Below are 13,561 nucleotides of genomic sequence, written 5' to 3'. Positions count from 1 at the left end.
ATTAATAATAATAATAATAATAATAATAATAATAATAATAATGAGCTAATTCTGTGTCGATTCGCTGAGACAATAAAAGCATTCGTAAAAAATTAAAATCATTAATATATCTATATACACATTTACAAAACCATCAATACATCAAATCCAAAAGAAGAAAATAATAAATTAAAAAAGAGAAAGGGAAAGAGAGAGAGAGAGAAAGAGAGCTGCACAGCAGAGGGTCAGGGAAAGGAAGGAATACCAAGTGTGTTACAATAAGAGAGAAAGGGCTGACAAGCAATACAGAATCCCGCCGGCTCGACCCTTTACGATTGATTCTGAGATCGATGAGATATGTCCCCTCCTAATTTCGTCCAGGTTTTATTTCTTTTTTTCTTTTTTTAAAGTGGTGCTCTACAGTTCTCTCCCTCATTCCTTACACCACAACAAAAGCCATGCTGTGTTCTCGATGTTATGGGACAGTTTCTGTAGCTGGGCCATACAGTAATACAATAAAAAAAAAAAAATTAAAAAAACACGTTTCACTCAGATTGGTGCCCTTGCAGTCGTGGGGGTACTTCACAGTCCCTCTACAACAAAAAGATCCTAATGCTCAAATAGAAAATAGGTTTCACAGTACGGAGACATCGCTTTCTCCTCTCTGCTTGCGATTGTCCACATTGCATGCATGTGTCCCCAGTGTAAATGACACCTATGCAACACAGAACTGAAATCATAGCTGACCCTGTCTCTGTCTGTCTGTCTGGCAGTTCTGCTTGGTTTGTCGTTGCACAGTTTTCTTTGGCAAGACCTTGGCACCCGCCTGCCAAAAAAAAAAAAAAAAACAGTCAGAAGACTTCCATCTTACTGATAACATTGTAAAAACTGGCACGGGCTGTAACGACTGTACTCCTCAATAACCTTCGTACAACCCACGATCAGGAGGCTCCCAACTAACTAACTAATTAACTTTAAAAAAAAAAAAAAAAAAAAAAACTGTGAACGCCACTTTGTTACCTTTTAGTGGGGAAAAAAATACAGCTTTAAAATGTCAAGTCAGCTTCGACCCGTGATGAAGACAAAATAATAGTTTGGATAATAAGTAATAAAATATGGACCACAAAAAAAAAAAAAAATAATAATAATAATAACAATAATAATAATAATAATAATAATAATGTAAAGGAAAGTAGCACAGTGACATTTAATAAATGTCTCACTGGAGTACCAAGGCAGACAGAAGTGGAGAGTGATGGGTTGCTGCAGGTTGAAGAATTCATCTAATATTTTGATAGCTATACAGCCACTCAAAATCAGGAGCATGCATCAATGCCAGGGTGGAAATGGTTTCCCTGTCGATGTGGCCGGCTTACAGGTACAGGGCAGCTGTTCCAACGAGCGCGGATTCGAACCCAGATCTCTTAAAATGTCAGAACATTTTGAAAAAGTTTTTTTTATTTTATTTTTCCATGCTACTTTCCTATATACGTTAACTAATCTGTTAATTAACAGTCATGCGAGTTCAAATCTTACACAAGGTTATTCGTTAATGGTTCTATACGTTTCTGTGGCCTGTAAGGGTGAATATTGTCTTGTTTTCATAACCTGATGGACAGTCATAAAATAAACAGAGATTAAAAACGAAGATTCTAAAAACAAACCTGCTTTACCGGAGCAAAAAAGATAGATGTAAAACATACAGGGGTCTGCTGATTAAGGCGCCGTTGTTCTCATATTTCAAACCATATTTAGTGAACCCTATGTAGTAGGTATTAGTAACCCTAACCTTACCTAGTATGTCCCTGTATTTGCACCTGTGATTATTGTATGTGTTATCTGAGTTCTAAAACTAACACCATGAAGCAGTTGCTGGGATAGAGCTGGTGCTGGTGGTGCTGCTGTGTTGTGACAGGGATGTTAGTTGTGGAGGTTTGGAGGGGGAGTGGGGAGCGGGGGGGGGGGGGGGGGGGGGGGAGGGGGGGGGTGGAGAGGTAGTAACTAACAGTTACCCTGCCTCTTAAAATGCCCACAGCAAATAACTCCTCACCCTCCATTTCCCCCCCGGGGCTCCCTCGGGAAAGCCTTTTGTCGTCAAGGGATGCACCCCCGACCCCCCCTCAGCGACACACAGGCAAGACCTGAAATGGAGGAACAAAATTTGGATAGCTTTATGTTATAGGACATAACTCAAGCTGTAACCAATTCCGGATCTGGTGCTGGGAAGGAATATTTACGGTGCGTTATTGAGCCGGGGAGGGAAAGGGCTCCCTCCGGAAAGCGCTGAACAGTGACTACAGCTCCCTAAATCTCCCTGGTGCAGATTTACTGCAGTCATTCCTGTGTTTTACTACAAATACAATAATCCTGTAATAGTATAACAGTGGTAAGGGATTACGAGGCCACAGCGCAGAAGTGACACAGAACCACATATCCTTTACGAGCTAAATAAACTATTCAGAGAGTGTGTGTGTGGGGGGGGGGGGGGGGGGGGGGGGGGTGCCCAAAACCCAGCACAGCCAATCCTATGGAGCTCCTAAGCTCCAACACTCTGGAGGAGACAGAAATGTACTGCTGTAATTTATCATCTGCTCTGTTAACATGAATCGCGATGCTTTCAAATTTGTATTTTTGATGCATGACCAAAAGCACTTGATGTTAACTTATAGACCACTAAAAACACTAAATAAATCTGATTTTATAGCTGGTATGAATACATGCAACCCCACCCACCACCCAACCACCTTAACATGTATTACAGTTTCAACACACCTGAGCTTGTTACCTGTACACACTGTGGCTAATCAAGCTCGTAGTAAAACCTGGAATGGATGAAACTGCTATGCAATAGGAGTCTTATTGCCATCCCGGTTTATTACTAATTAACCATAATAACTTTGTTACAAATGTAAAACACGGAGTAGCGTGACAAGCTTTTGGTAGTAAATCTGTCCGTCAAACATTCTTTTCTATTTTTTTAAAAATGCATTTCTGTACACGTTACATCACCCTGTGTTTGTTCCCATTTTCAAAGAGCGAAGGCGAAAGTGCATCTCACACACGCCTATAAATCAGCGACCTTGCACCTTGGAAACCAGGACTCTGGTGAGAGGAGCTTCCTCCAGCCTTACCAGCCCAGGTCAGGTGGACAGGTGCACAGAACAACTTCACAGAAACAGCGCTGACAGATTGAGCTCTCTGTTTTGCAAGCTGTTCAGCTTGTGCACCTTTGCAAATTATATATATATATATATATATATAAAATCTGTCTCTTTAAAATATTTCCTGAATGCTTGAATAATAAACCCACGCCCCAATAAGAAAACAGACACTGCAAATCGGTACTATAAATGTTTGTCACATATAATAATCCCTTTTACTTATGATATTATAAAATAAATTGAACGTCTTCATTTGTAAAGCATTCAAATGAAGTAATATATATAATTAACTTAAAGGGTTAACTTTCAAAGTTATTTGAATTCTTACATAGTTCTTACAGAGTGTTGCCCTGTGCTTTACCATACCTCTCTGTGCTTTACAATGCCTCCCTATGCTTTACCAGACCTCTCTGTGCTTTACAATGTTTCCCTGTGCTTTACCAGACCTCTCTGTGCTTTACAATGCTTCCCTATGCTTTACCAGACCTCTCTGTGCTTTACAATGCTTCCCTGTGCTTTACCAGACCTCTCTGTGCTTTACAATGCTTCCCTGTGCTTTACCAGACATCTCTGTGCTTTACAATGCTTCCCTGTGCTTTACCAGACCTCTCTGTGCTTTACAATGCTTCCCTATGCTTTACCAGACCTCTCTGTGCTTTACAATGTTTCCCTGTGCTTTACCAGACCTCTCTGTGCTTTACAATGCTTCCCTATGCTTTACCAGACCTCTCTGTGCTTTACAATGCTTCCCTATGCTTTACCAGACCTCTCTGTGCTTTACAATGCTTCCCTATGCTTTACCAGACCTCTCTGTGCTTTACAATGCTTCCCTGTGCTTTACCAGACCTCTCTGTGCTTTACAATGCTTCCCTGTGCTTTACCAGACCTCTCTGTGCTTTACAATGCTTCCCTGTGCTTTACCAGACCTCTCTGTGCTTTACAATGGTTCCCTATGCTTTACCAGACCTCTCTGTGCTTTACAACTGTAATAGACTATAATATGTAAAGCAAATCAAACCAACACAAAGAATAAGTTAAGAGAACTTTTGATATTTCAGACCAGACAGACAGCCCTTCAGTTTTTTTTCTTCTTTCTTTTAGCTGAAATCCTTGAAGCCAAGTGCTGTGTTTCATTAGCCTGACATCAAAACTCTACTTTCACACAATGGGTGCTTATCAGCTACGCAGTTACATAGGGCGACAGGGGTTGTGTAATTTCTTCCTTATTTTGTTAGCCTTATCAAAGGCTGTGTTGTACCCAGAAGGGAAAGGATAACAAGAACATATGTGCCAGGCTGCATGAGAGAGTGTGAGAGAGACAGAGAGACTCTGTCTGTGCAATACAAAAAATTTTCTTTGAAAATAAAGACAAAGACACCGGCCAAAATTGTCATCTTCTTGTAAGTTTTGTTTGCAAATTTATGGATGGGAGGAAGGTATGACTTGATATATGTATATAGCCACAGAAGATATATTTCCAAAGCAGTAACATACTTTTCTCCAGTGCAATGTTGCAAAACTATCCCAGTGTGTCCCTGTTTGAATTTGCTGGATGCTGGTGCAAAACCATAGTGGTCTTAACTGCTATTTTGAACAAACATGTTCCAACAAAAAAGCGATAACATACAATATTATTCTAACCTCCAAACCACTTCTGAATTTCATTTATTTAAATAATCAGGATTCAACCTTTTGCTCAAATTAAATCATTTAAAAATTATATCTATCTATATCTATATCTATATCTATATCTATATATATATATATATATATATATATATATATAGCTAGATATATTTAAATAATTCTCCATAATATAATACAGTAAACATTTTGAAAAACTTGTGAATTTGAATTATGAGCCAAAAGATACCTGAAGAAAACATTTCCCACCCTGCATTAAATATTAATATTTTATAAATAAACAGTAACACTTTATTTTAAAAGATCATTAATCATGTTTCCCAGAGTGTTATAAATAATTTCAATGGAATGTGAAGAATCAGGAACAGCTTGGAATTTGGAAAAGGCCTCTTTATTATGCTCTGTTTCCACTTTACATATTTCAAAAAGTTTTAAAACCTAACAGCAGTTAATAAAAGCTCCCATTCACCAGCCTCTGCACAGACACATCGTGTATAATAAAGTCCTTTTTCCCTCTCCATGTAATTGCTGGAAATAAGAAACACAACTGAGTCATTTCCCCCTCCTGCAAACGCACTGCAGTAGAATAGCGCAGACCAGAAGGAATTTTTGTAGAAAAGTCCTCTAACAGGGTTCATTTACATAACTTTCTGCTCTATTTCTCTGCATTGATCATTATGTTAAAAAAGAAATGCATTCCGCGCCAGCCCAAACCGGTAATTATAACTAATTAAAAAGGAGTTAAGTCTGCCACTTAAAAAAAAAAAAAAAAAAAAAAAAAAAAAAAGGTTTCCATTCAAAGCTCTGCTTGTCTCTTTTGCTTCACGACGCTGCCCATATTTGCACTTTTCTGAGCTTTTTATAACAGCATGCTGCTACCGCTTACAGGGTGGGTAAGAATCTACTGGACTTGAGAACGTTTTTCCTGGCACAATGATTATAAAAAGGTGCTTGCTTCTGTACACACCTTTGAAACTGGAGCACCTACACTTCAGATTACTCTAGAGGCTTTGCAGAAATGAAATGCTTTTCTTTTATGTCGCTCTACCTTACAGACCACTTTCTTGATGGGTCATAGAAAAAAAAAAACAACAACATGCAAATTGTGAACTGTGAATCTGCCAGCCTTCTCTCTTACTTGTTATAGGTACCCCCTAGTATTAGGCTTGGGAAAGATATTTGCTGCGGTAACTCACAAGTTTATTAGACTTTTCTGTTCCGACATCTCTCATTAATACAACAACATACCTTTCGCACCAAGTTACTAATAAAAGCTAGGGAAGAAAAAAAAAGAAAGAAAAAATAAGAGCAAGAGGCAGACGTGGGGTTTCTATTAATACTGCCTTTCAACGGGGCAGCGCAGACAGAGAACAGCAAAATACATCTTGGGCAGAAAGCGTACGGGCAACGAGCATAAAGCCCTGTTCTCACTGACCGATAAAGAGCGTTGCAGTGAAAGGCACAGCTCTGCCAATGCAAGGGCTCTCGAAGAGCAAAGAGGCTCCCGTTAAAAAAGCCATAACTCACTCACCCGATTCCCAAATTCACAGACGTTGACCTTGTGATCGTTTGCAGCTAATTAAAATAAAATTGTTGTTGCTCAGGTGCAAATTTATGGGATGGCAGAAGATTAGTGGGGTTTACTTTAACCATTGTTTGTACTTGTATTTTTTTTTTTTACTGTGTTTTATTTTGTATGCAATATGTTTTGTTCTAGATATGCTATACTTACAGGGTTTCAAAAGTAGGTTGTATTGTTTTGTTAGGATATTATGTTTCTGAAATGGTAAATATTCTGGTTTTCCAAAGAATACAGTGAAGTCTCTGTTCTTTCCTTCTATGCAGTAATGACTGTGTATAAAATGTGCTGTATTCTGCCTAAAATAAAACATATAATAATGTATAATAATTAAACTTATAATAATTAATGATTATAACTAATAAATATATAATATATATATATATATAGATATATATATATACGATTTATAATAATATAATATATCCCATATATATAGGGATGGGATGAATACAGCGGTTCAGAATAATTTTCCTTTAAGGTCTCACTGAACCAACACATTTCAATTGAAAGCTGGTTAAACTTTTAAATCACACAATTAGGTTGTGCTGTGTATATAATCTCCAAAGGGCTTTCAATTAAAAACAAACTGGCGTCTTTTAATCTGTAAACAGGTGAGTTTCGCATGGAAGGCTACAGATCCACATTACAAACACAAGCATAACAACAGTGTGTAATGGATTCAGGTAGGGTGTTCAAAAAAATAATTCACTCTACTGATGTTGAGGTTTAAAAGTTTGAAACTGAGATGAGGCAAAACATACATGATGATAATTGGCCAATTAAAAGCTGATCGTTCCCTTTGAATCGAAAGCACTCTACAGATTCTAATGACATCATTTAAGAGCATCAATTAAATGTCATTTGTTTTGTTTTTTTTTAAACCCTACATGAACCCTACAGTGAGACCTTATAGGCACCGCTGTATTTGTCCCATTCCTAATATATTATATATGTATATACACACACACACACACACACACACACACACACACACACACACACATACACACACAGATTAATACGCAGAAGGAGATTTTGTAAGTATGACAATATCTGTGCGCTGCCTGGAAGTGCACAGTTTAAGAAATACATTGAAGTATTTCATTAAGTCTTGGAAGTTTAAAAATGTATGCAGCTGAAATGACCTGCACTGCATCTCAGCAGGACTGCCGTGGCTGCAAGATAAACGTCTCATTGTGAGGAGAGCATACTGCCCGTGGTTAACCTTTTGGGAGATTTAACTGGCTGGAACTACATTGCACAACCAAGAATACAATCTGAATATTACAAAGAGACAAGAGTACAGAGCGAAGACCGAGAAAAAAAGAAAGTTACCTGAATTATCCTTGCAAAAAAAAAAAAAAAACTATGAGCACTCGGTTTTATGAAGATCCTCATATAATTCAGCAAATTATCATTAAAAAAAAAACTTAAATTTCTTTTTTTTAAAACTACCCGAAACATTACATGATGTTTCAGGTCCAGCTAACCCACATTTCTGTACAGTTTTGTGTTCTTTGCAATACATCAGCAAACGTGCACACAGGAAAAAAGATTTTAATATGAAAGAGAACAATAAAAGCTGCAGCTGTTATTGCTGGTATGTGTGTGTGTGTGTGTGTGTGTGTCAGGATATTCTCCTATTTAAAACACAGGTTTGTTTTGTGCAACTTTTATACAATCTCCTTAATGCATCTTTAAGAAACTGTTCTGCATGAATAAAACAAAACAGCAGCACCTTTATGTATTATGCGCTTTCGGTGTTGCTGCTTAATAAGATTTGCAGAACTGCTTTGGAATGAATTGCTGTTACTGCAGGAGTTTTGTTTTTTTTCTGGATCTTTATGCAACCGATCTGGATCGTGTCTTTTTATAATAACAAAAAAGAAAAAAGTGCAGCTTGATTATAATTCAATTGAAAGGCATCACACTTCTCCCAGCGGTAAAGACCACCAGGTCATATAATACCATAATAACAAGAAAAGCATCTCTGAAATATTACTGCAAAAGGTATAATGATTAAAAATGGATACAGGCAGGCAATATGGAAAGACGTGTTTATCCACATCACAGGCATTTACAATACCGACAGTATTCGAGGATACATTATTTAAATGACAGCAGGGTTAAATCAAATTCTTTCTGTTCTGCAAATAAAGGTCAATTTGGGACAGCTGCTATCGCGTATTAAATAATGCTAAATTTGCTGGCATTTGGATTAAACAAAAATACAAATATGGCACGTATTATTGGAAAGGCAACTAGATAAAGTTATGAAACAACAAAAGAGGAAGTGACCTTCCCAATGTACTAAACAAACTTTTTACAATCAGCAAGTGAATTTTACTTTATAAAAACATATATTTTGAAAGCTTTTTTTTATTATTCTATGGCTGCTTGCAAACAAATAGGACTCTTACATTAATGATACTAGTATATATGCTTAAACAATTTGATTTTCTAAATAAAATATAAAACAAATATTTTAAATAAATAATAAAATTAAATAAGTTAAGTTAATTAGCCTGCTAACTGAAGGGCTCCTAAATGCATGCATGTTGCTTCTTTCTAATTTTGTATTATGGACAGGTTTTTTTTTTAATTTACCATTTAATTAATAAGCGCTAACTCTTGCACTGCCAGCAAAAGCAAAGTTAAATATGGCCTGATACCTAAAACGTTCTTGCTGAAATGAAACAACCTAAAAACTACAAAACGACATTGTGCAATATCGCAGCCTCCGGCACAACTAAACACTTAACTGAGATTCTTTTACTCAAAATGCCAACTAAAATGAGACTGCTCATTCTCAAAAAAAAAAAGAAGAAGGGAAAAAAAGACAGGAAATAGTAACACGTTCAAATGCTGTTTGCAAAACTCTTTCGGCGTTCAAAAGGTAATAAACTAGATGTTGCTTTTCGAATGACATTACTTCTTAGCAATGCATTGCAAGCGATTTCTCAGCACAGCAGCAGTTCCTTTAGAGTGCATTGTCTTAGGGGAAGTGCTGCAGTTTGGAGCCCTGAGAAATTCCATCAGCTGATGCAGTGAAGTGGAGGGTGAGGGTTAGGAGTCTGTTTTATGGGGGGGGGGGGGGGGGGGGAATAATAAAATCTTGTGTCTATCCAGTTATAAAACACACACAGTGATTTAGAGATTTTGCACAGTTTTGAAAAGCACAACCCCCCCCCCCCATTTAAGTGGATTTCTTTTTTTTTTTAAGTTATACAATGATTTAAAAGTTCTGAAGTGATTTTAAAACTTTGGGTTGGTTTCTTTTGAAGTTCTGGGCTGAGGGTGGGAGGTGGGCTTGTGGGGGTAGGGATAAGGATAGCGGGGCAATAAAACTCTGTTTCCCTCCGCTAAGGAGACAGGATTCTAGTTTATTCTGTCTCTGGCTGTGAAGTTGTAAATACCTTTGAACCAGATTTCAGTTGTACCCCTGTGTTGTCCCCCCACACTGGTGGATTATTTAGACGAGGGTTACCCCAGCAGTTTCGTTTGAAATCTGGACCTCTGCTTAGATTGCAATAGGATGCACGGGGTCCGAATTTAACTAACGCCATTAAGATTATTTGTCTATTTATTTATGTACCTTATTTTATTTATAGTTTTTATTATTGTGTTTTAGCCAAAAGAAAAATACGTAGAACTAAAATAACCACAGTATTTATTGACTGTCTGAAAGAAAGAAAGAAAGAAAGAAAGAAAGAAAAAAAGAAAGAAAAAGAGAAAAAAAAAACACTGTTTTACCAGGGAATATTATTTCATTATATTGTGTCGTGCAGTCATAATTATTGTTAATTATTACCAGATTGTTCTGTAACTTGCTTCGTTTGGACAAAAAAAAAAAAAATCTACTTGCATGATTTGGGTAACTTTATTATTTTACTATATTATTATTTTGCTGAATTTGGGGGAGAAAAAAAAAATAACAGAGGAGGCTGGCAAAGAGTGAGCTGTGAGGAAGTACAGCAGCTTCGTTCACTAAAGACAGAATTTAACTATCTGCTGAAGCTTGGCTGGTTTGATTAATTCTTCATTCATTAAAATCTTTTTCTGTAAATGGGGAACAGTGTTCCATGTTCTTGGTTTCATTCAGGAACTATCTGGTAGGAATCTGAATGCGCTCCTTTCGAATCTGTAAACGTAGCAAAGCTTTTTTCAAGTATAACAACAACTTTTTCTATACTTTTCAGTGAACACCAGCTCTTCTGATCAAGAAACCAGTTAAAAAAATAATAAAATCTGCCTTTTAAATACATGCATGCATGCATACATACATACATACATACACATATAGATAAACGATTTCTTTTTTTTTTTTTTTTTTTTTTTGTGGCTGTACACAAGTTTCAAATTGTTAAATAATTTCTTTCAGGACGTTTTGAAAAAAAAGTCTTTCTTCAGCTGTGTGGAAAGAATCTATCTATAAATCTATATATCTATATATGTATATATATATATATATATATATATATATATATATATATAATATTATATATATCTATATTATATATATATATATATATATATATATCACACACATATATATCAGAATTCTAAACTTCGTTTGAAATGCTTCCAGTATAACAACAGTTACAACGCAGCAATTAAGAAACACATCCAATTACAACAAATTGACAAAGCTCAGTAGCATTACAAGGACAAATTAACACCACCAAGCAATTAAACAAATCACTTACTTTAGCATCTGCATAAACATTACTAATGGTGATTGTACAAGGTTAATAAATTAAAAATGAAAAAACTTTGAACAAATGCAGCAGTGATTACTGTAATGGCACCACTGTAGTGTCAATTTTATTCATCAAATTGTCTTTTATATTGATCATTTTAAAAAAGACTTATAATTCCCATTAGCATATAACGTTCTTTATTTTACAAACACAGTATTTAATCGTTACTGTGCTGTGCGTGTGCAAGACTATTACCTAATACAGTCATGCAAAAAGGTTGACTATATCAATACTAAAAATCATGTGTTTATATATATATATATATGAGAGAGAAAGAGAGAGAGGCAGAAGCTGAAACATTGTAGCTAATTATTCAAATAGTGAGTTTTCAGTTTATCAATTACTTTTCTTCATTACACACACACACATATATATAGCTATATATATGGGTTTGAAAGGAGGTATAACTGCAGAGTACACGAATAGATCAAATGAACAGTATAGCCTTACACAGTGTGTGGGGGGGTACATATATTAGGCATGGCCATAATATAAAACAAATGGACAATATTAAAAAGAAAATTAATCCATCTATATGTCAAAATTAATGTACACAGATATTATTAAACAGATACATAAATAACACATATAGCCTGAGAAAATAAACAGATTGTCATTCCGCGTTCCCACAGGTAGGTGGCGGTCGAGACATACCAAGCGCTTTCAGTGCCTGGTTCCAAACAGCAAATTCTCCCCGAGAAATTCCATGAATTTTTAGAGTAACTGGGATAATGTACTGTAATTGCTCTTTGTCGTATTTCTCGAGGGAAAAAAAAAAAAAAAAAAAAAAACTGTTACATTTAATTCGTAATGTATTTTTAATAAACAGACATGCATTTCCTCTAAGGCATCTCGCCAGTGTCTCAACAGCAATCCATCACCTCAAAGGGGTTTTGGGGTTTTTAATTCTTCTTAAGATTCCAGCATGAACTTGTTCAAATATTTAAAACAATGTACTCCAGGCTTTGAAATAACTGCCGTTAAAAACAACAAACACTTCATATCGCTTTTCATATATATAATTTTCCTGCAAATGCACAGCCTATACTTTGAAATGAAACCTCTGTGTTGAAATGTTTGTCATTTTTGTAACAGTGAAAACTTAAAACCTTGTATTGTTTTGCTTGGCAAAACCGGTAACTCTGTACAGACTAATGCAAAGATCACCGCTTCAATTAAAGCACACAGTGCAGATGCAGCGCGTATATTTATAGGTCATCTATATACCTACATACCATTCAGCTATAAATACACACAGGCTGCTAAAGGTCTTGCTGAGATGTTATGCACGGAAATAAATGTATAGAGATGTTTTTGACATTTCACCGTTGTTATGTCATTTTTATTTATTTATTTTTTAATATTTATTTGAGCCGTTTTCCCTTCGTCCGTTACTTGTTTCAGGTTTCAAACTGTGTGACGCGTGTCTTTTGTCTGCGGTTATCACAACTTTACTGAAAAGTACGGGATATTAAAACAAGACAGATGGCCGTCGATGTTATGCGCAGTGATGTGTAGGTCTCATTGGCTATAGTTATACCAGACGTGCAACGCAGGACTCAAAAATACGACTTTACAAATGAACAGAAAATTAAAACCGTTCAACTCCAGCGCTGAAGTGCTATTGGTATACGGCCTTTTTATTTAATTCGTGTGTTAAAAAACATAATTTTTTAAAAATGTATTATTATTATTATTATTATTATTATTTTTACATGAAACCATTTAGCATTTAACTCCCGCTTAAATTATTCCTTATTGATCAAAACATTTGAAGAAAAATTAAGAGTAAACGGTGTGGGAAAACGCGTCCCTTTCCAAGCAGCAGGTGGCGCTGTGCCGGGGATGTTACAATAAGGAAACAATATTCCCTGTTTTTCTGGATGTTGTAAATGACAAATAAATAAATAAAATGAAAAACAGCGATTTAAACCAAATAAAAATGTAATAAATGTTGTTATACCTCATAATAATAATAAATAATAATAATAATATAATAATAATAATAATAATAATAATAATAATAATAATAATAATAATAATAATAATAATAGTGTGGGATAGATTATGCATACAATGATGAAATGAACTGACCGGGGGAATTTCAAAGTGCTGTCAAGGGATAAGTCTTGTGACCATCTGTAGCGCCGGATAAATGTTTTACAATCTCCTTAGAAAAAAATAAAAATTTAAAAAGGTGTAATCGTACATTTACGACCCTACGTGTCGGACAGTGCACCTGTTTGCCGACTTTTACAATGAACTGATTCTGAAGGTAACGTGCAATTATATACATATACATACATTATATATCTATATATATATACACACACACACACACACACACACACACACACGTATTGTTATATTGCTTAAAAATAGTTAGATTATTTTGCTAAGTTTTTAAAAAATATTATTATTATTATTATTATTAT

The sequence above is a fragment of the Polyodon spathula genome, chromosome 28, assembly GCF_017654505.1.
Source record: "Polyodon spathula isolate WHYD16114869_AA chromosome 28, ASM1765450v1, whole genome shotgun sequence".
NCBI lineage: Eukaryota > Metazoa > Chordata > Actinopteri > Acipenseriformes > Polyodontidae > Polyodon > Polyodon spathula.
This window is presented reverse-complemented; position numbering follows the sequence as displayed.